Genomic DNA, 24,644 nt, shown 5'->3' with positions numbered 1-24,644 from the left:
AAATGTATGTTGAGGAAATAGAATCATGAAAAGGTAAATGTTCAGTAAGTGCTTTTCTGAGTAAGTAAAAACACAGAGACCCCTGACCTTAAATAATTTCAAATAGAGATGACATTAAAGATCCTCATGCCTTTAAATATGTGGCTTCGATTGTCATAATGGATGGATGATTGTCTTTGTACAACCCTGAAAAGCCTTTCACTTAACTTCTTTTTGTTTATTCTTCTCTCATATATTACATTTCAACTGCAGTTTCTACTCCCTCTTCTCTCCTCAGACTGCCTCCATCGCACATGTCTCCCCTCTCTCCCAGATCCACCTTCAAGCCCCCCACTGCAACTTTTCCCCATTCTGTAGGCTTTTCCCAATCTGTGGGTTGCCATTTTATCCTAAGGACAGTGTCCTTTGCCTTACAGAAGCTTTCCAGTTTTAAGAGATCCTATTTGTTGATTATTTTTCTTAGAACAATGTGTCATTGGTGTTCTGTTGAAGAAATTTCCCCTTGCCCATGTATTTGAGTCTCTTTCCCACTTTCTCTTCTATTGAGTGTATCTGGTTTTTATGTGAAGGTCCTTGATCTACTTGAACTTGAGTTTTGTACAAGGTGTTAAGAATGGATCAGCTTGCATTCTTCTACATGCTGACCATCACCATTTGTTGAAAATGCTATCTTTTTTTCCACTGTATGGTTTTGGCTCCTTTGTCAAAATCAAGTGACCATATGTGTGTGCATTCATTTCAGGGTCTTCAATTCTATTCCACTGATCTATCTGCCTGTCTCTGTGCCAATACCATACAGTTTTTATTACTATCACTCTGTAATACTGCTTGAGGTCAGGGATGTTAATTTCCCCCAGAATTTCTTTTATTGCTGAGAATAGTTTTTGCTATGACTGGGATTGTTTGAATGACAATTGTGCCTCATAGGGTCAGGTATTTTGATACTCTTCTGTTGATAATATATGAGGAGGTTGTAAAATCTTTGGGAGACGGAGCCTTGCAGGAGGAAGCATGTCACAGAGCGTGGTTAGTCTTTATACTCACACCCTACTTACTGCTTGCTAGCTGTTTCATGATTGCATTTGATGATGACAGCTTTTAGCCTCCTCAACCAGCCAACATGTTTGCAGCTTGTGTCTGTATTTCCCCACAATGATGGACTCTTAGCACTCTAGAACCCTCGGCAAACTAAATTCTTACATTGCTTTGGATTGTGTGGTTTTCCCATGACATCGGAATACTATCTAATACTATAACCAAACCAAACACAAATCACATCCCTAGAGAGCTCTCTAAACACCATTGTACTGACAAGGCTTCAGTGGAGACATTTTATGTGGATACGGATTGAGCTCAAGACACTTTGTTTACTGATCAGGCAACTGAGTATAATAGAATTCTTAGAGAGTTTTACGTTTTAGGAGCCATCCTACTATTAACATCAGGGATTTCTAGGACTCAGGAGGGTCATATTAAATGGAAGTTTTCTGACAGTAGTCCTTACTCTTGTGTGTGAGTGTGTGTGTGTGTGTGTGTGTGTCCATGTGTGTCTCTGTATGTCTCTGTAAGTGTTGCAGGAAAAACTCAAACAATAAAACAAATCACGCACCATAAATATAAAGAAAATAATTTCATAATCAATTACTATACTAGGTGAAAAACTTGAAAATACCATGAATAGTTTCATAGATATAAAGTAAGATTTTGTCCCGAAATTAACTTGAGATGCCTCAATCACAAAGAGAATTCAGATAAAGAAAAATATATCACTTGAAATAAAAAGTCATATCGTAAAATTTTTGTATAGAAAATAGTTACAGAAGTTAGCCTTTAAGACATTTCAGAAAACATCTTAAAACAAAATAAAAAATAAACCTTATAGCAAATATATGAAGCAGCACCACAGGCCAAGAGGTTCTGGCTTGAAAAGCCATCAGGAATCAAGAAGCATTGACAGTGATGACAGTGAATTAATGAAACGCTACAATCGGCAAAATCATTAGGCACATTCCACTGCTTGTACTATACCAGTTTCAGATGACAGGGATTTGTTCTGTGTCAGGATAAAGAATACAAACAAATTCATCCCTTTGGCACATCTTGGAAAGATGTCATAAAACTGTGTGAAAGAACCTTAATTATGTGATGTACTTGAAATCATAAGATAGTCATGCTAATTCCACTTATCGTTGAGCACATCCCTTGTGGGATTTTTGTGATTGAGTTGTGTGCCTCAGGATGATATTTTCTCATTGGTCCTGCCATGCTGGACCCCCCAGTGTAGGGGACTATCAGGGCAGGGAGGCGGGAAGGGGTGGATGGATGGGTGGGGGAACACCCTCATAGAAGTAGGGGATGGGGGATGAGATAGGCGGTTTATGGATGGGAAACCAGGAAAGATTATAACATGTGAAAAGTAAATAAAAAATATCTAATTTAAAAAAAGATAGTACATACATTGTTTTACATGAAAGTGCTATAGTGAAATTGTGTGTGTGTGTGTGTGTGTGTGTGTGTGTGTGGTGTGTGTATAAATTATAGAAGATTTACTTTTGTAGCTAAGAATTTGGAGATCTACAATTCAAAGAATGTGAAAATTATACATGTCAATATAAAAAAATTCAACATATAAAAAAGAAAATTATATACAATTTACATAATCATTTTTATTGGAAATAATATTTTACTAATGCCATTTAATCTATAGTGCAAGTTAATTGTAAGCTTTATAAATATTTTTATTGTATTTTTAATTTACATTTCAAATGTTATCCCCTATCCCAATACTTTGCATGCATTCTTATAATAATAATAATAATAAGCACAACTCCCCCCAAAAGTAAATGTCTTTAATATTCCAAAAATATATAAAGATAAAACACAGAAGGGAATTAGTCATGTTGGTTTGATAACAAAAATCTTAAATTCAATGGCTTCCTTAGATTTTTGAATACTTAATTTTGTAATTTGTTAAAACCTTTTTAAAAAATTCACTTACTAGTTTTTGTTGTTGTTTTTAATTTTATTTTTCTTGGATATTCTATGTATTTACATTTCAAATGATATTCCCTTTCTCTCTTCTCCCATACTCCCTCCCCCTCCCCCTGCTTCTATGGGGATGTTCCCATTACCACCCACTTATTCCCACCCACCCGCTCCCACCTCAATTCCCAGGCATTCCCCTACAATGCGGAAACAAGCATTCACAGCACCAAGGGTTTCTCCTCCTATTGATACTAGACATGCCTTCCTCTGCTACATATGCGGCTGGAACATGGGTCCCTCCATGTGTACTCATTGGTTGGTGGTTTAGTCCCTGGGAGCTCTGGGGGGTCTGGTTGTTTGATAGTGCTGTTCTTCCTATGGGGTTGCAACTCCCTTCATCTCCTTTAGTCTTTCCTCTAATTCCTCCACTGGGGTCCCTGAGCTCAGTCCAATGGTGAGCTGCAAGCATCCTCTTGTATCAGTAAGGCTCTGGCAGAGTCTCTAAGGGGACATTCATATCTGGCTCCTGTCAGCATAGTCATTTCTAATGAGATAACTCAAACCAAAAAGCAAAAAAATGGTACATATTCCCCCTTAGTTGTGGATGCTATATATTTGAATGAAGTAAAAATAGAAGTCAGGAAACTAGTAAAGGACTATGTGGGGCATATTTCAAGAGAAGGGGGATGAAGCCTATTTCTTGTACCACCTTCCTTGTTTGTTATGGTTCTACTGCTTTGCTAAATCACCATGACCAAGCAACTTTTTTTTTTAAATTACACTTATTTTTTATTGAATATTTCTATTTACATTTCTTTTTTTTTTATTAACTTGAGTATTTCTTATATACATTTCGAGTGTTATTCCCTTTCCCGGTTTCCGGGCAAACATCCCCCTCCCTCCTCCCCTTCCTTATGGGTGTTCCCCTCCCAACCCTCCCCCCATTGCCGCCCTCCCCCCATAGACTAGTTCACTGGGGGTTCAGTCTTAGCAGGACCCAGGGCTTCCCCTTCCACTGCTGCTCTTACTAGGATATTCATTACTACCTATGGGGTCAGAGTCCAGGGTCAGTCCATGTATAGTCTTTAGGTAGTGGCTTAGTCCCTGGAAGCTCTGGTTGCTTGGCATTGTTGTACTTTTGGGGTCTCGAGCCCCTTCAAGCTCTTCCAGTTCTTTCTCTGATTCCTTCAATAGGGGACCTATTCTCAGTTCAGTGGTTTGCTGCTGGCATTCGCCTCTGTATTTGCTGTATTCTGGCTGTGTCTCTCAGGAGCGATCTACATCCGGCTCCTGTCAGTCTGCACTTCTTTGCTTCATCCACCTTGTCTAATTGGGTGGCTGTATATGTATGGGCCAAATGTGGGGCAGGCTCTGAATGGGTGTTCCTTCAGTCTCTGTTTTAATCTTTGCCTCTCCCTTCCCTGCCAAGGGTATTCTTTTTCCTCATTTAAAGAAGGAGTGAAGCATTCACATTTTGATCATCTGTCTTGAGTTTCGTTTGTTCTAGGGATCTAGGGTAATTCAAGCATTTGGGCTAATAGCCACTTATCAATGAGTGCATACCATGTATGTCTTTCTGTGATTGGGTTAGCTCACTCAGGATGATATTTTCCACTTCCAACCATTTGCCTACGAATTTCATAAAGCCGTTGTTTTTGATAGCTGAGTAATATTCCATTGTGTAGATGTACCACATTTTCTGTATCCATTCCTCTGTTGAAGGGCATCTGGGTTCTTTCCAGTTTCTGGCTATTATAAATAAGGCTGCGATGAACATAGTGGAGCACGTGTCTCTTTTATATGTTGAGGCATCTTTTGGGTATATGCCCAAGAGAGGTATAGCTGGATCCTCAGGCAGTTCAATGTCCAATTTTCTGAGGAACCTCCAGACTGATTTCCAGAATGGTTTTACCAGTCTGCAATCCCACCAAAAATGGAGGAGTGTTCCTCTTTCTCCACATCCTCGCCAGCATCTGCTGTCACCTGAGTTTTTGATCTTAGCCAATCGCACTGGTGTGAGGTGAAATCTCAGGGTTGTTTTGATTTGCATTTCCCTTATGACTAAAGATGTTGAACATTTCTTTAGGTGTTTCTCCGCCATTCGGCATTCCTCAGCTGTGAATTCTTTGTTTAGCTCTGAACCCCATTTTTTAATAGGGTTATTTGTTTCCCTGCGGTCTAACTTCTTGAGTTCTTTGTATATTTTGGATATAAGGCCTCTATCTGTTGTAGGATTGGTAAAGATCTTTTCCCAATCTGTTGGTTGCCGTTTTGTCCTAACCACAGTGTCCTTTGCCTTACAGAAGCTTTGCAGTTTTATGAGATCCCATTTGTCGATTCTTGATCTTAGAGCATAAGCCATTGGTGTTTTGTTCAGGAAATTTTTTCCAGTGCCCATGTGTTCCAGATGCTTCCCTAGTTTTTCTTCTATTAGTTTGAGTGTGTCTGGTTTGATGTGGAGGTCCTTGATCCACTTGGACTTAAGCTTTGTACAGGGTGATAAGCATGGATTGATCTGCATTCTTCTACATGTTGCCCTCCAGTTGAACCAGCACCATTTGCTGAAAATGCTATCTTTTTTCCATTGGATGGTTTTGGCTCCTTTGTCAAAAATCAAGTGACCATAGGTGTGTGGGTTCATTTCTGGGTCTTCAATTCTATTCCATTGGTCTATCTGTCTGTCTCTGTACCAATACCATGCAGTTTTTATCACTATTGCTCTGTAATACTGCTTGAGTTCAGGGATAGTGATTCCCCCTGAAGTCCTTTTATTGTTGAGGATAGCTTTAGCTATCCTGGGTTTTTTTTTATTCCAGATGAATTTGCAAATTGTTCTGTCTAACTCTTTGAAGAATTGGATTGGTATTTTGATGGGGATTGCATTGAATCTGTAGATTGCTTTTGGTAAAATGGCCATTTTTACTATATTAATCCTGCCAATCCATGAGCATGGGAGATCTTTCCATCTTCTGAAGTCGTCTTCAATTTCTTTCCTCAGTGTCTTGAAGTTCTTATTGTACAGATCTTTTACTTGCTTGGTTAAAGTCACACCGAGGTACTTTATATTATTTGGGTCTATTATGAAGGGTGTCGTTTCCCTAATTTCTTTCTCGGCTTGTTTCTCTTTTGTATAGAGGAAGGCAACTGATTTATTTGAGTTAATTTTATACCCAGCCACTTTGCTGAAGTTGTTTATCAGCTTTAGTAGTTCTCTGGTGGAACTTTTGGGATCACTTAAATATACTATCATGTCATCTGCAAATAGTGATATTTTGACCTCTTCTTTTCCGATCTGTATCCCTTTGATCTCCTTTTGTTGTCTGATTGCTCTGGCTAGAACTTCAAGAACTATATTGAATAAGTAGGGAGAGAGTGGGCAGCCTTGTCTAGTCCCTGATTTTAGTGGGATTGCTTCAAGTTTCTCTCCATTTAGTTTAATGTTAGCAACTGGTTTGCTGTATATGGCTTTTACTATGTTTAGGTATGGGCCTTGAATTCCTATTCTTTCCAGGACTTTTATCATGAAGGGGTGTTGAATTTTGTCAAATGCTTTCTCAGCATCTAAGGAAATGATCATGTGGTTCTGTTCTTTCAGTTTGTTTATATAATGGATCACGTTGATGGTTTTCCCTATATTAAACCATCCCTGCATGCCTGGGATGAAGCCTACTTGATCATGGTGGATGATTGTTTTGATGTGCTCTTGAATTTGGTTTGCCAGAATTTTATTGAGTATTTCTGCGTCGATATTCATAAGGGAAATTGGTCTGAAGTTCTCTTTCTTTGTTGTGTCTTTGTGTGGTTTAGGTATAAGAGTAATTGTGGCTTCATAGAAGGAATTCGGTAGGGCTCCATCTGTTTCAATTTTGTGGAATAGTTTGGATAATATTGGTATGAGGTCTTCTATGAAGGTTTGATAGAATTCTGCACTAAACCCGTCTGGACCTGGGCTCTTTTTGGTTGGGAGACCTTTAATGACTGCTTCTATTTCCTTAGGATTTATGGGGTTGTTTAACTGGTTTATCTGCTCCTGATTAAACTTCGATACCTGGTATCTGTCTAGGAAATTGTCCATTTCCTGAAGATTTTCAAATTTTGTTAAATATAGGTTTTTATAGTAAGATCTGATGATTTTTTGAATTTCCTCTGAATCTGTAGTTATGTCTCCCTTTTCATTTCTGATTTTGTTAATTTGGACGCACTCTCTGTGTCCTCTCGTTAGTCTGGCTAAGGGTTTATCTATCTTGTTGATTTTCTCAAAGAACCAACTTTTGGTTCTGTTGATTCTTTCTATGGTCCTTTTTGTTTCTACTTGGTTGATTTCAGCTCTGAGTTTGATTATTTCCTGCCTTCTACTCCTCCTGGGTGTATTTGCTTCTTTTTGTTCTAGAGCTTTTAGGTGTGCTGTCAAGCTGCTGACATATGCTCTTTCCTGTTTCTTTCTGCAGGCACTCAGCGCTATGAGTTTCCTCTTAGCACAGCTTTCATTGTGTCCCATAAGTTTGAGTATGTTGTATCTTCATTTTCATTAAATTTTAAAAAGTTTTTAATTACTTTCTTTATTTCTTCCTTGACCAGGTTATCATTGAGTAGAGCATTGTTCAATTTCCACGTATATGTGGGCATTCTTCCCTTATTGTTATTGAAGACCAGTTTTAGGCCGTGGTGGTCCGATAGCACGCATGGGATTATTTCTATCTTTCTGTACCTGTTGAGGCCCGTTTTTTGACCAATTATATGGTCAATTTTGGAGAAAGTACCATGAGGAGCTGAGAAGAAGGTATATCCTTTTGCTTTAGGATAGAATGTTCTATAAATATCCGTTAAGTCCATTTGGCTCATGACTTCTCTTAGTCTGTCTACATCACTGTTTAATTTCTGTTTCCATGATCTGTCCATTGATGAGAGTGGGGTGTTGAAATCTCCCACTATTATTGTGTGAGGTGCAATGTGTGTTTTGAGCTTTAGTAAGGTTTCTTTTACGTATGTAGGTGCCCTTGTATTTGGGGCATAGATATTTAGGATTGAGAGTTCATCTTGGTGGATTTTTCCTTTGATGAATATGAAGTGTCCTTCCTTATCTTTTTTGATGACTTTTAGTTGGAAATTGATTTTATTTGATATTAGAATGGCTACTCCAGCTTGCTTCTTCTGACCATTTGCTTGGAAAGTTGTTTTCCAGCCTTTCACTCTGAGGTAGTGTCTGTCTTTGTCTCTGAGGTGTATTTCCTGTAGGCAGCAGAATGCAGGGTCCTCGTTGCGTATCCAGTTTGTTAATCTATGTCTTTTTATTGGGGAGTTGAGGCCATTGATATTGAGAGATATTAAGGAATAATTATTATTGTTTCCCTTTATATTCATATTTGGATGTGAGGTTATGTTTGTGTGCTTTCATTCTCTTTGTTTTGTTGCCAAGACGATTAGTTTCTTGCTCCTTCTAGGGTATAGCTTGCCTCCTTATGTTGGGCTTTACCATTTATTATCCTTTGTAGTGCTGGATTTGTAGAAAGATATTGTGTAAATTTGGTTTTGTCATGGAATATCTTGGTTTCTCCATCAATGTTAATTGAGAGTTTTGCTGGATACAGTAACCTGGGCTGGCATTTGTGTTCTCTTAGGGTCTGTATGACATCAGTCCAGGATCTTCTGGCCTTCATAGCTTCTTGCGAGAAGTCTGGTGTGATTCTGATAGGTCTCCCTTTATATGTTACTTGACCTTTTTCCCTTACTGCTTTTAATATTCTTTCTTTATTTTGTGCGTTTGGTGTTTTGACAATTATGTGACGGGAGGTGTTTCTTTTCTGGTCCAATCTATTTGGAGTTCTGTAGGCTTCTTGTATGTCTATGGGTATCTCTTTTTTTAGGTTAGGGAAGTTTTCTTCTATGATTTTGTTGAAGATATTTACTGGTCCTTTGAGCTGGGAGTCTTCATTCTCTTCTATACCTATTATCCTTAGGTTTGATCTTCTCATTGAGTCCTGGATTTCCTGTATGTTTTGGACCAGTAGCTTTTTCCGCTTTACATTATCTTTGACAGTTGAGTCAATGATTTCTATGGAATCTTCTGCTCCTGAGATTCTCTCTTCCATCTCTTGTATTCTGTTGGTGAAGCTTGTATCTACAGCTCCTTGTCTCTTCTTTTGGTTTTCTATATCCAGGGTTGTTTCCATGTGTTCTTTCTTGATTGCTTCTATTTCCATTCTTAATTCCTTCAACTGTTTGATTGTGTTTTCCTGGAATTCTTTCAGGGATTTTTGCGATTCCTCTCTGTAGGCTTTTACTTGTTTATTAATGTTTTCCTGTGCTTCCCTAAGTGTGTTCATGTCTTTCTTGAAGTCCTCCAGCATCATGATCAAATATGATTTTGAACCTAGATCTTGCTTTTCTGGTGTGTTTGGATATTCCATGTTTGTTTTGGTGGGAGAATTGGGCTCCGATGATGCCATGTAGTCTTGGTTTCTGTTGCTTGGGTTCCTGCGCTTGCCTCTCGCCATCAGATTATCTCTAGTGTTACTTTGTTCTGCTATTTCTGACAGTGGCTAGACTGTCCTATAAGCCTGTGTGTCAGGAGTGCTGTAGACCTGTTTTCCTCTCTTTCAGTCAGTTATGGGGACAGTGTGTTCTGCTTTCGGGCGTGTAGTTTTTCCTCTCTACAGGTCTTCAGCTGTTCCTGTGGGCCTGTGTCTTGAGTTCACCAGGCAGCTTTCTTGCAGCAGAAAATTTGGTCTTACCTGTGGTCCCGAGGCTCAGGTTCGCTCGTGGGGTGCTGCCCAGGGGCTCTCTGCAGCAGCAGCAACCAGGAAGACCTGTGCCGCCCCTTCCGGGAGCTTCAGTGCACCACAGTTCCAGATGGTCTTTGGCTTTTTCCTCTGGCGTCCGAGATGTGTGTGCAGGGAGCAGTCTCTTCTGGTTTCCCAGGCTTGTCTGCCTCTCTGAAGGTTTAGCTCTCCCTCCCACGGGATTTGGGTGCAGAGAACTGTTTATCTGGTCTGTTTCTTTCAGGTTCCTGAGGTGTCTCAGGCAGGTGTCCTGCTGCTCCTGGGCCCTCCCCCACGGGAGCCCAGAGGCCTTATACAGTTTCCTCTTGGGCCAGGGATGTGGGCAGGGGTGAGCAGTGTTGGTGGTCTCTTCAGCTCTGCAGCCTCAGGAGTGCCCACCTGACCAGGCGGTTGGGTCTCTCACCGGGTCTGGGAGCAGAGAGCTGCTGCGGGCCGGGATCCCCAAGCAACTTTTAAAAAGAGTGTTTAATTAGGCTTAAGACACCAGAAGTTAGATTCCATGGTGATTGAGTGAAAGCCATGGTGACAGCAGAGCCAAGAGGTCACACCTCAAATCAAAAGCATGAGACAGGTAGCACATTAGAAATGGCCCAATTTTTTCAAAACCTTGACACCAATCTCTGTAACACAACTCTTCCATCAGTGCTATACTTCCTAATTGTTCTCACATAGTTCACCAACCTTGGATGAATTGTTCAAATGAGCCTGTGGCAGCTATTCTCCTTCAGACAATGACTATACACTCTCTAGTTCCCATATGCTCTAGGCCATATTAATATGCAAAATGTATTTAGTCCACCTTCAAAGGCCCCCATAGCACTTCAGTCTCAACATGTTTAATAGCCTAAAGTTCAATATCTTTCCCAAAACTCAAGGCAATCTCTTCCTATAACCCCTGTAAAAATCAAAAAGCAAATTACATACTTTCAACATACAATAGCATTCCCACATGGAGGTCTCTGGAAATATTGAGGAGATACTGGTTCAAAGCAAGACATAAGTACAGCAGAACGAGCTCCAAATCCTTTAGCTCATATCTGATATTAGAAGGCATAGGTGACTTTACCCTTGTTGCTTTGTTACCTGCAATATGCATCTCTCTCTTGGGCTGGTTCTACTTATGGTCTACATCTCTCCTCAACAGATGTCTCGGGTCTCTGACATCATACAGTTTCTAGTAAACTTTATTCTTCACTTTCACAGCTTCATGTAGTGATCTCTTAATACCTCTTGCTTATGCAGGGTACGTTATGCAGGGAACTACCCTGCCACATGTTGCCTGACCTAAGTGATTCTCCTTAATTCTACTTCATGACTCTAAAGCCAGAGCAACCTGAATGGCACTGCCAAGTTCTTCTGTTTGCTTGAGATGGAATCTAGCTTCATGGAGTCATATTTACAGCAGCTTTTATCTGTTGTTTTTCTCAGGAGCAGCAAATTTCTTAGGCCTTTTATTTTCACAAGTGTAAAGCTTAACTGTGTATCATCTTGCTTGCTTGAGAACAACGTTCTCTTTATTCTATTGTGTATCGGGCGTCTATCACTAGCTTGGTTCTATCACTAAATTCTCTGGTACTCTTTTTCTCTACTGTACATATATTTTGGGTTCTGTTGTTGTTGATGTTTTTGTCTCCTTTATGATTTTTCATTGTAAATGGACACTTGAGTTATTAATATTCACAACACGACAAAGGCAATATTGAAATCTCCTTAACCAAAGTTATCAGTATGATATTTTAATTTAGACTCAGGCAAATTATCAGGGCAAGGGCACAAAGGAATTATACATTCTTTACCAAAATATCATTGTAATGGTCTTTAGTCAAGTTTTCCTTGCTATACTTTTCATTGCAATTTAAAAGTAACTAGTACCCAAGTTGGTACCAGGAAGTGAGCTATAACTGTGAAAAGGCTTCGTAGTCTATATAGCTCTCATAATTGTCTTCTATGTTTCTACTAGGATGTTACATTAAGCTCCTCTTCCAACTTTCAAGTGTTGTTCTAGTTCATAGTCCCAAAGTTTACACACACACACACACACACACACACACACACACACACACACACACACACTGACTTGGCCAGACTTGTCACAGTTATAACTCACTTCCTAGTACTAACTTCTGTATTAGTTAATTTTCTATTGCTGGGATAAGATAGTGTGACAAGGAAAACTTTAAGAAGAAAGCATGTAATTGGGCCTAAATGTCCAGAGAGTTAGAGAATGTGGTGGTAGCCTGAAAACACGGCAGCAGGAACAGATGAGAGCTCACATCTCAAAGCACAAAAAGGAGCTAGAGTTGAACAAGAAGGTCTATTCAGGCTACCTAAGGGCAAGAAGATATTATGAGGAAGGATAACTAACACTAAAGGCTTTTGAAAATTCCATATGGAGACCCACTACTATCCAAGCTTCCTAACATATTTATGTATACATAGGTTACATCCATGAATGTACATACATAACACGGGAGAAGAAACAATGGCAGCTCTTCTGTCGGACACCACTGGCTGTCTAATACAGTTCCCAGTGCTCGGTCTGGGTGCCACTTTTCAAGTTGTTGATCAGTTCCATCACATTCCTTCCCCAAACATTAGATATTATGTCATTGCTCTTAATTACACTTTAGTACTATTCATGGTAAAATATTATTATTGAAGATTTGAGTGATGGATCACATTTGAGTGATGGATGTGGAAAAAAAATCAAGGTAATACTGATCCCTACTGCTCTTGTTTATGATGCTCTAACTTTCTATGAATAGTTCTGGAGGAGAAAAGTTTTCAGTAGTCCTACTTAACTGTGAATCATATGAGGTACAATGACAATTAGCTTGGCAAGCTGTACCTACTGGTGAAATAGTAGTCAAAACATTGTGGGTAGAAACAAACTATTTCTTGATTACATTTAAAGCCTAGTAAATACCCAAGTGAAAATTTATGCCTGACACTATTAGCTATGTCCGAAACACATGGCCGATTACTCTTTATGTAGGAAAGCCTCAATCTACTATCCTGCTATTATGAGCCCCTAAATTCTTTTTCCCCATCTTTATTAAATTGTGTATTTCTCATTTACATTTCAAATGTTATTCCCTTTCCCGGTTTTTAGGCCAACATTCCCCTAACCCCTCCTGCTCCCCTTCTATGTGGTGTTCCCCTCCCCATCCTCCCCACATTACCACCCTCCCCACAAAAATCCTGTTCACTGGGGGTCTAGCCTTGGCAGGGCCAAGGGCTTCCCCTTCCATTGGTGTCCCTACTAGGCTATTCATTGCTATCTATGAATTTGGAGCCCAGGGTCAGTCCATGTATAGTCTTTGGGTAGTGGCTTAGTCCCTGGAAGCTCTGGTTGGTTGGTATTGTTGTTCATATGGGGTCTCGAGCGCCTTCAAGCTCCTCTAGTCCATTCTCTGATTCCGTCAACGGAGGTCCCATTCTCAGTTCAGTGGTTTGCTGCTGGCATTCGCCTATGTATTTGCGGTAATCTGGGTGTGTCTCTCAGGAGAGATCTACATCCGGTTCCTGTCAGCCTGCACTTCTTTGCTTGATTGATCTTATCTAGTTTGGTGGCTGTATATGTATGGGCCACATATGGGACAGGCTCTGAATGGGTGTTCCTTCAGTCTCTGTTCTAAACTTTGCCTCCCTATCCCCTCCTAATGGTATTCTTGTTCTCCTTTTAAAGAAGGAGTGAAGCATCCACATTTTCTTCATCCGTCTTGAGTTTCATGTGTTCTAGGCATCTTGGGTAATTCGAGTATTTGGGCTAATATCCACTTATCAATGAGTAAATACCATGTGTGTTTTTCTGTGATTGGGTTACCTCACTCAGGTATTTTTTAGTTCCATCCATTTGCCTATGAATTTCATAAAGTCATTTTTTTGATAGATGAGTAGTATTCTATTGTGTAGATGTACCACATTTTCTGTATCCATTCTTCTGTTGAAGGGCATCAGGGTTCTTTCCAGCTTCTGGCTATTATAAATAAAGCTGCTATGAACATAGTGGAGCATGTGCCTTTGTTTTATGTTTGAGCATCTTTTGGGTATATGCCCAAGAGAGGTATAGCTGGATCCTCAGGCAGTTCAATGTCCAATTTTCTGAGGAACCTCCAGACTGATTTCCAGAATGGTTGTACGAGTCTGCAATCCCACCAACAATGGAGGAGTGTTCCTCTTTCTCCACATCCTCGCCAGCATCTGCTGTCGCCAGAGTTTTTGATTTTAGCCATTCTGACTGGTGTGAGGTGGAATCTCAGAGTTGTTTTGATTTGCATTTCCCTTATGACTAAAGATGTTGAATATTTCTTTAGGTGCTTCTCAGCCATTCATTATTCCTCAGCTATGAATTCTTTGTTTAGCTCTGAACCCCATTTTTTAATAGAGTTATTTGTCTTCCTGCAGTCTAACTTTGTGAAATCTTTGTATATTTTAGATACAAGCCCTCCCTCACTTGTAGGATTTGTAAAGATCTTTTCCCAATCTGTTGGTTTTTGTTTTGTCCTAACGACAGTGTCCTTTGCCTTACAGCTCTGTAGCTTTATGAAATCCCATTTGTCCATTCTTGATCTTAGAGCATAAGCCATTGGTGTTTTGTTAAGGAAATTTTCTCCAGTACCCATGTGTTTGAGATGCTTCCCCACTTTTTCTTCTATTAGTTTGAGTGTATCTGGTTTGATGTGGAGGTCCTTGATCCACTTGGACTTAAGCTTTTTACAGCGTGATAAGCATGGATCGATCTGCATTCTTCTACATGTTGACCTCCAGTTGAACCAGCACCATTTGCTGAAAATGCTATCTTTTTTCCATTGGATGGTTTTGGCTCCTTTGTCAAAAATCAAGTGACCATAGGTGTGTGGTTTCATTTCTGGGTTCTCAGTTCTATTCCACTGGTCTATCCACTGGTCTATCTGCTTGTCTCTGTACCAATACCATGCAGTTTTTTTTATCAGTATTGCTCTGTAATACTGCTTGAGTTCAGTGATAGTATTTCCCCCAGAAGTCCTTTTATTGTTGAGGATTGTTTTAGCTATTCTGGAGTCCCTAAATTCTTATCTTTATACTGATATGTCAATACATGTTTCACCTAATTAACAAAGCCTCTTTTTCATTTTATTTTTGATTAATATAAAATTACACCACTTGCTCCCTTCCATTTCCTCAATTTAACACATCCCATATTATCCTCCTCCCAACACTCCATATCCCCATTTCTCTCTCTAGTTTATGACCACTTTTACATACACATACACACACACACGCGCGCGCGCGCACACACACACACACACACACACACACACACACACAGAGAGAGAGAGAGAGAGAGAGAGAGAGAGAGAGAGAGAGAGCTCTATAATTCAGAGAACCTTTTGTTGTGGTAAGTGGTGATTAATTCAGAGAACCACAATTGGTCAAAAAAAGGAACACATGAGATTGTGGAGTTCTCAGCTCTAAATGAACACACAAGCACTCCTCCCAAGGCTCAGCAGTCATCATGTAAGAAGGTGCTGGAAGATAAATAGTAGCTCTAAAGTTGGGAGATGGGCAAAGGAGAGGCAACTGCAGGGTCTTAGTATATAATAAAGGATAATGGTCTACCTTAATTATAGATTGTGAATGAATTCAGGATGTGTTTGATAAATAATAAAAAATTATTAATATCATTGAATATAGTTTAAATATATGAGTTTAAATTCAGCATGAGGAAGATGGAAATTGGTAGTGTGGTACTGATTTCATATATATATATATATATATATATATATATATATATATATATATATACTTTTTATTGTTTTTATGGATTTTATACCATGCACCCCAATCCCACATATCTCCCTCTCCCCTCGCACCTGCCCTCTACCTTTTCAGCCCTCCCCCACTCACCAGATGCAATAAACCTCATTGTGGTACCTGTAGTTTGTTATAGTGTGTCCACAGTATATTCTTTGTTCAGACTTTTTGGTTAAAAGTTTTCATTGCAGTGACTATTTGTTCTAGTATGAAGCCTCTGGCTTCTGCTACTCTAGTGATCCAGGATCCTCATTGTGACTCCTCTCAGATATCCTGTTGTTGCCCTGTGTCATGAAGATCCAGTAGTTTTGGATTTGTAGGATTAGTCCCTTTGTGTACTCCAGCAGTTTATGGATGGGGCAGATGTTGGGCTGAGCTGCAGCATGGTCAGCTCAACTTCAAAGCCCACATTCAGGGACAGCTCTCCTATGCTCCTCAGGTGAGGCACAGGGCCTGCTCTCCTGAATCCTACAACAGGAAAGGGGTAGGGCCAGCTCTCCTGCTCTTAAAACTCTAGGGCTATCTCTCCCACCTGCCTACCATAGGTGGCAAGGGACACAAGTAATGAAGGGCATTTCTCCCTCAGCCAAGCTTCAGCATGACAGAAAAATTCCAGGGCCAATTGTCCAATTCTCGAACCACTGGGCCTGTGTCTCTGCCATCATTATTGGTTCTTCTGTGCTGCCTATATGAGGTGTGTGACCTCTTCTCCCAGAGTAAGGCAGAAGAAGGTTAAAGGCAGGGGAAAGCTCACCTGCTCCCACCTCCTGAGGGCAAAAGGGAAGTAAGGGAATCCCTGCCTCTCTGATGCAGCAGACAAGAGACAGGGAGGTTCCTCCCACACTCATGCTGTCTGGGGTGGGCTCACCTGCAACATCCAGGACTAGATCTACTATGCTGTCCAGTTGAAGAGCAGAACCTTTTCTCCTATGTGCTGCAGTGGGTAAATGTCAGGGACAGCTCCCTCACTTTGATGACTTTGGGGCTAGCTCTCCTAACTGTAGTAAGTGGCAAGTGGCATGCGGGAGGTCTCTCTCCATTCCTTATGTCATCACACTGCAGAGAAGTAATGGGACTAACTCTCCCATGCTCATGCCCTGGGATTTCCCCACCACCAGGGGCAGCTCTACTGTGCTGTTTAGGCGAAGTACAGGACCTGGTCTGGTCTTCCTAGTGCTGCTTCTGATGAAGGGCAGGGCCAGCTCTCCAGTTCTCATGATGCCAGGGCCAGCTCTCTCACCTGGTTCAGGTAGTGAAGGGGAAGGGGAGGAGGACATCTTGCTTTACTCCGTCTCGCCACTCAGGAGATGAGTGACAGGGCCAGTTTTTTCATCTTCACATACTCAGTCCATCTCGCCTGCAATTCTCCTGGGTACAGCAGCTGGTTAGGAGCAGAATCAGCTCTTCCATGATGCCCACTTGAGGAGAGGGGAGAGTGCTGCACAACCTTCAGACATCAACATGGCAGCACAGAACAGGGATAGCTTCCTGGTTGGGGTCAGTAGGTAACAGTTCCCTGCTGCTGCAGAGTCATGGACATAGATATAACTCCAGGTGGCAGCACAAGCCAGGACCCAACCATGGTCCTAAGTGGTATCACCAGCTTCTCACATCAGACTGTTTCTTACTACCCTGGAATCTCCAGTTCTGCCTTACTTCATTGTGCTCACATCTTTCTTTTTCTCTGTCTTATCCATTTATCCCACACTCACTTACTTCTCTTTGTGGTGCTCAGGGGTCTCTTAATGACCAGGGTCATCTCATGAGTGGTCTGCACCCTGCATGTGCATTATGGCCCTAGGCAGGAGTAATCTCGAGCATTATCTGCCTCCTCTCAAGGCCTGCATAGCAGTAGACTTGTGATCATCTCGGGCTAGCTCCCTGACTGGGCCCCATGGTGCTGGACTGGTGGTCATCTCAGGCTGACTTTTTTTTTTTTGAGGAATGCCAGGCTACTAATTATTCAGATGTTCACAGGTGAGAACACAGAGTGTGCCTCTCTCTTCTCTGCCTCCTTCTGATTCAACTGTGACACAAGAGCCACACTGCAATGCCTTAGTAATTCTTTAGAGAGAGTTAAAGCACACAGGAAAATATACAAAAGTTATATGTAAATATTACAACTTTTCTCATGATAGGAAATTTGTGAAACCTAGGTTTTGGAAATAAGGTATGTCATAGGGTTCTCATGGAATTAACCCCCTTACGAATACCCATGAAAGGCTCCAATTTGTTTTCTAATTTAGGAATCAAATTTTTTGTCATGTCCAAAACATATTTTTGTTTTGTTTTATATTCCTTTTATCCTTTTATATTTCTAACTGTTGAGAATGAGGGGAGAGTTGGGAAAGGGAAGCAGTTCCTAGCAGATATTTTTAAATAGATTTAATGTGACTAATTTTAAAAACTTAATTTATTTTACCAATATATTTTACCAATATGTTCTAAAACAAATAATATATACCATATAAAGTCATCAGCAAATTAAGCAAAATTATTTTTCAAAAATTGGTATGAATTAGTGCCTAAAACTTAGGGACTGGGAACAAACTTGCCTATTTATTCCATGAACATATTTATTGAAAAGCCACCTTGACATGGTTATCAGGGAAGAGAATTATTAAATAAACACAGATTGTGTGTGATGGAGTTGTCTATTTGGCCAAAGATAAACAGAAGCTGGGGAGTATAATATGTGGTAAATATCATTTAAGTCTATAAAAACACAGCTGAATGGTATTCTATGGAAAAATGTAAGGAAAGCCCAACAGGTTTAAACTAGTCTAAAGGTTTAGGGAAGAAATGACCATTTGAGCAGAATTTGAAGGTTGAGTAAAAGTAAAGAAAGGGAAGAATTGTGTAACATGAGCGATTTGAATGGTGACATGGACCTTAAAGGTGGATGTTAGTGAGGCCATTCAAGAAGCAAAAGTAAACACTGTAGAAGCATGACAGAGCTTGGCATGCAGCTAGATAATATGGCTGGGAAAAGACAATGCTACCCCAAATTTGTAGCATACCTTGATTATTTTACTTTCTGTATTCCAAAACCAATAGGCACTATAAGATTTTAATTAAAAAAAAATGAAGTAACCAAGTTTTCCATTAAGTATTTTAGGAGACGTATGGTGAGAACTAAGTAAGATGGTGTTATCACTTACAAGGAGATGACAATCAGAGATGTTACAGTAGAACTGATGGAGAGAAGAGGAGGCATGGAGACAAGGCAGGTCTGCTCACTTCGCATGTGTCTCCTGAGGAAAAGTGCAGTATGTCAATAATAGTGCATGCGTGGTGTAAGGTCATCACTAGGCAGAGTACACAGTTATCACTATGGAGAGTGGTTGTTATCTTTATTTCACTATCACCCCTGAATTTTTCTAGAACATTACTTCCCCCCTAGTCAATGATGCTGCATTTAGTTGTACCTTTTATGGTAATAAATGATCTTTCCTGTCCATTACGAAGTATTTGTCTTCGCTTAAATTTTGAACATTTACAAGCCACTATAACAAAAAAAAAGATAAAACAAACCAAACAATCAACAAAAATAACCCTAAAACCAGGAACTTGTAAAGGAAAGAAGTGTATTCAAATCCAATTGTTAGAGACTGAAAGTCAGATGTGTTTTCACCTGGACGGATGATAGCATGGCCTAGTGGGAGGTCTGTGAAGAAAAGAACTTACAGAGACAGAGGTGATCCAAAGTGAGAAATAGCCAATTCTCCATTTTTGTAAAACCAACTCTTGGAGAATTAATCAATTTGGAAAGAAAGCATCAGTCCTTCCATATGTTGTTCTCCACAACCACTAAGTGACGCCTCGCTTCCTACTATGTCCCTTCTTAAAAGTTACACCACCAAAAACGTCGATACTAGAGACCTGGCACTTACAGGAGACAGGAGATAACCCACAGACAAAATCATGAGGAAAGAACCCTGCCTTAGATACAATATGAAGATTCCTGGTGGAGATCCTTAAAGGACGGCAATTCTTTCCCAAAATGTGTGGTCGTAGGTGATCACAACCGCATCTCCTGTACTCCTCCTCCTGCCTTTAACATTTCTACATATTTTCAAGTCTGACATTTCTACCATGACATGTCTTTCCATACTTCACTCCCGATTGATTATTGTATCACACCCGATTGATTATTGTATCACATCTGATTGATTATTGTATCACACCCGATTGATTATTGTATCACACCCAATTGATTATTGTATCACATCTTTGTTACAAGGTTCCTTAAACATTCATTTACTTTTCCTCAGAATATTAAGTCATTCCTGGTTTTTTAAGCCTCTCATCTTAAATCTAAGCATTGCTCCTCATATTCCTTTATTCTGACATAGCCCATCCTCATGACAAAATCTACACATATGTCCTGCAAAAGTTATTGTCCACAGTTCTGCTGCTATGTCCTTCTAAACCGTAACTCTTGTTTTGTTTTCTCCATTTCTATTCCTTTGTTTCCTTTGAGTCAGGGTGCCCTTATTAATTTAGCCTGGCTTTGCATAATCTTCCTACCTCAGCTTCCAAAGTGCTAGGATCAAATGCCAGCTTACCACACCTACTCTACTAAACCATAATTTTGCCGACCACCAACTATCAGTGAAAATTGCTTAAAGCCCGTTCTTTCTCTCCGGTAAAAATCCCAAGTCTTTGGGGTGTAATGAAATTGTCTTTCTATTTCAAAACTACTTTTCCATTTTGACTTTATAACATTCTTCCTCATCCCCAAAATAGATCCTGAGAATATCAAGCTTCACCATTTCTCCAAATATTAATAAACTTACACGTATTTTATATATTATTACAATATATACATATCTAAATTAAGTTCTCATCCTCATACTTTCATGCCATTGCTTTAATCTGCAACGGTCTTCTCAATCTTCCAGTGTCAATTGTCCTTACTCTTCCTGACTCAAGTACATATCATTTTATCTCTTGGTTATTCCTAATTCTTCGAGGCCACACTCTTGTTTCTCCACTGCCCTGTGACTACATGTAATTATCTGTCTTGTCCTCATGGTTATTCTTTTCAAAGTCATGGTTTAAATGTGGGTCATATGTCAGTTTCCTCCCACCCTTAGACCCCACTAACAGTACTGGGTTCATTTATACTATACACTCAAGAACTGCTTGGTGGATTAAATTGCATTTCTGACTTTAAAAATAATGGTTCCTTAGAAACACTTCCTGTCAATTTCTGTTCCTCAAACTGAGATGCTTGCCTACTCCAGCTTAAAATTCTCCCACATTCAGTGTTCACATTCAAGCTGTACATTGTACTGTCTCACCACTATCCATTCGGCAAGCTTTTTACTTCATTCAGTGATATTCTCATGGAGCCTAACCAACTGGGAGGGTGCTGATCTTAAAAACTTAATACAAGTATAATTTCTTTGTCTTCAGGATTTCATTGGTTTTAGGGTTTCATAAAATTCCAAATATTATTAGGAAAAATATAATTAAACATATAGTCAATATATGTCCCATCTGACAGAAAAAGCTAAATGATTAATGTTTTTCGATAGAAGTCTCTCATTAGCTTTGGAAAAAAATTTAAGATCCTATGTCTTATCCTTAAAGCTTCATTACCATCTACAAGATATATCAACATCGTGATTTTATTTTAAGAAGTAAAAATATAACAGTACCTAACAGTTCAAAAGGTGGACTGTGGATTCAGATCTCTCAGATGTAAATCTAACCTCTGTTCCTCGGGATTTCTGGGTGTGCTTGCTAGTTTTAAAATAGGTAAACTTTAGAGAAATAATACATAATTCAGAGCTCAGCAAATGAATTAATACACATAAAGTACTGGAACCATATTTAGCTCTTGCCAATATCAAAACCAGTAGCCATTTGCAACAAAATTATATTTACATTTAATTCTGTTATAGTAACTAGGTTCATTTTGATACATTTCATATTGAAAATAGTTGCATACGTAGCTGGTTGTGTGGTGAGGCATTTATTATTCTGTATAGTGAATTATTTTTGAATGTAAAGAATTTTCCAGGTTCTGGCAAGTGGGTAAGATGCTGAATCCAGTCAGTGATCCATTCTTCTTAAAAATTTTACCTGAATTAATTTAATAAAGAACTTTAATCCAGATTTTCCAAGGTGATGTCAATCAGCCAATCAGCCACACTTCTGGCATTAACCTACGGCCCCAGTCTATATGCTGTCCCTGGCTATTTCTTCTACATGCCCTGTACAAGGTCCTGAACTTAGGTAGCCCACTGAAGCATGAACTAAAGAAGAATCTGATATCTCTAAACATTCCAGTAATAAATCTAATTACAAAAATTAACTTAGTTTTTATCCTTCACTTAGCGATTAAATTTGTTGATTCAGATATTGATATATGTTTTATAAAGATAAAATTTGCATTGCCATTTTATTCAAGTTCAGAGATAACTTAACACTTCTAGAATTCCTCAGCACATACAGTGAATTAATTTTCTTTAATTTTTATTATTCTAGTATTTAACATTTTAAAACATTTCAAAGATATTTATTAATATGAGAAATAATCACTGAAAGTTGCCTAAAATTATCTGCTATGGTTCTTGTAGCTATGACTATAAACTTTATATGTGATTTTTTTCTCTTTAATAGGAAAAGATTGTGTCAAATACTCTTTGGAAATTTAGTAAATGAATTTCTATTGTAAGTAATAATTAAACTTAATTTTAAGAAATTTTAAGAAACAATACTATATTTAATGTGTGGATAGAATTTTTTTCATAACCCAAATGCTAAATCAAATTTGCAAGAAACTTTAGATAATATGAATAAATAAATGTCACGCTTATATCCAAATGAACTTTGTTTGTGGTAGTGTACAACCTTGAACTGTTCTCCAGCTCATATTGTGCCATTCTCTCAGTCTTCACAGATACATTTGCACATATTACTCTCTGATGAAATACATTTTTCTCTTAGTGTCCAATGCTAAATTGGAATTTACACATTTTCTTATGATATAGTTCTTTAAGTGTAAGAATAGTTCTTATAGTATGTTAATAAATATATTAGTTGCTGTTTGTTGAAAGTTAATATATTGAAATATTTTAATATATAAACTACTAATATTTATGATTACAATTCTATTTCAGTAGAAATAACTGGCCCTAATATGTTCTCAAAGATTTTAATGACCTCATCTTTTGTAATGTTTTTTTTTTTACAAAAGCAACTCTTGTTTCTAAAAGAGATAGCCATGTTAAAAAAATTAATGTAATCATCTTGAAATTTAAAAGCCCCCACATCAAGTATGACATCAGGCACCTGACTTACTCATCTCACTGATAAGAAAACTTGAAGACGAAAAACAATGACTGGGTTGGCTAGCATAACGCATGGAGAATAGACTCTCTATAGGTTTTCACTGGCTATTAACTGAAATTGCGTTTGCCAAGACTTAGGTTAGTTGAAACCTCCTACAAACCGAGCTTACGGAAACAGAAACTGATCTTTCTAATATTGTGTCTTAATACATCACAAGAATGCATCCCCTCCTCCCAAAACATGTAAGATCTGTATCTTGAGATGCAATAAAATGTTCTTTTTTTAAGTCTGTAGTAGAGGAGAAAAACCTTTCTTAAAATTCAAAATCCTATAGCTAATATGAGCACACACAATAAAGCCCCACGCACATTGAAATATTTTCTCATTTTTAAGGGAATTAATGGCTCTCCACCAGCCCTTTAACATGTAAAATGAGTAAGTTACTTGTGTCCAGTACATCCAAAAAAGAGCCAGGATAAAATAAACATAAGGGGTTGGATATCTTGGAAAAAATCTGTCATGGGTTTGGGTTAATCATCTCCAGAAGAAATTCAACTTGATGGCTGAAATGTAAGACTTCTCGGAGAAAGCAGAAAGGCCCGAGGCAGTGTTGATCTGAAAGAGTGCTCTCCATGGGTCAGATCTGCTCCGCTGGCAGAGTGCAAACCCAGTTCACAACCACGGCCTCTGAAAAGTTGTAAAAGACTGCAGGGGCCTTCCAGCACACACACTCCAGCTTTGGTTACATAGTTTTAATGGCCTGGTTTCTTTTTATAAAATAAAACTTAAAAATAAAATCTGTGAGCAATTTTCCAACCTTCTGTCTGTCAGTGATAGGGCTGCTGGCCTCCAATTTTGCGGAATAAAGCATCATTGCTGATTTTCTAATTTCAGGAATGATAGGTGGATGTATTTGTGAATATGTCACACCTTTATTTCATGCAATCTTCAGGTTCATAATTCCTGCCCCTAGGCTTGTGGATGTTTAGAAATGAGTGGTTCAGTCAACACTTTGGGTTGGTTGTCTCCCTTCCCTGCCCATATAGGTTTAAAATACTTTTTAAAGCTATGAAATTGCATTATATAAGAACCCCTGGTTACTGGTTTAAAAAAATGATTTTTATTATCAATAGTGATTTGAACTTCAGGGAAATCAACTAGTATGGAGTAATTCTTTTAAAACATTTATTCTCCATTCCCTCAACTTCCTCCTGCTCCCCCCTTTTTCATTATCAGAAATAGATTATATTTCCTTGAATATAGTATCAAGCAGATATAAAAACAGGAGAGAAGTTATCATGTGCACGAACTTAACCATATGAGTGCAGGAAAAATCATCCTGTCTGAGTACAAACTACTGCTCAGTTACCGCAAACTTTGAAAGACACTTAGAAGAGTATAAAGAGATAATTTTAGTTCCTTTTGTTTTTTCCTTCTACTCCAATTTTATTGCTCGAATCTATCAAAAGAGTTCAACTTAAGTATTGTTAATTAAACTATTAACTGGCCAAGCCCAGCGGCCATTTGTTTTCACACATAGGAGGCTTTGCTGACAGTCTTATATTCTGCTAATATTAGATTTTTCTTGATTTTGCAATAATTGTATAGGCATAGGCTGACTAGATCCACGAAAGAATTTCCAAGCTTTTCAGTGGAGAAGTCAATCATTTGAATGAATAGGGTCCACTGAGGACCATTTGAAATGCTCAAGCATTTCAAATCCTTTTTCATTTGACCACTGGGTGACCTGATAACTATTTCCTGTCCTTCAATAAGGTT

The 24,644-nt window shown here is 38.9% G+C and overlaps 1 protein-coding gene and 1 pseudogene across 2 annotated transcripts in view; one reads left to right on the top strand and one right to left on the bottom strand.

The window, feature by feature from the left end:
- Positions 1-24,644, top strand: part of Lrriq1 (leucine-rich repeats and IQ motif containing 1) — a 218,294-nt gene that overhangs the window by 110,330 nt on the left and 83,320 nt on the right.
- Positions 17,504-17,623, bottom strand: LOC120094005 (small nucleolar RNA SNORA17; annotated as a pseudogene).

This window comes from Rattus norvegicus, chromosome 7 (assembly GCF_021556685.1).
Source record: "Rattus norvegicus strain SHRSP/BbbUtx chromosome 7, alternate assembly SHRSP_T2T, whole genome shotgun sequence".
In the NCBI taxonomy this organism is placed as follows: domain Eukaryota; kingdom Metazoa; phylum Chordata; class Mammalia; order Rodentia; family Muridae; genus Rattus; species Rattus norvegicus.
This window is presented reverse-complemented; position numbering and strand designations above follow the sequence as displayed.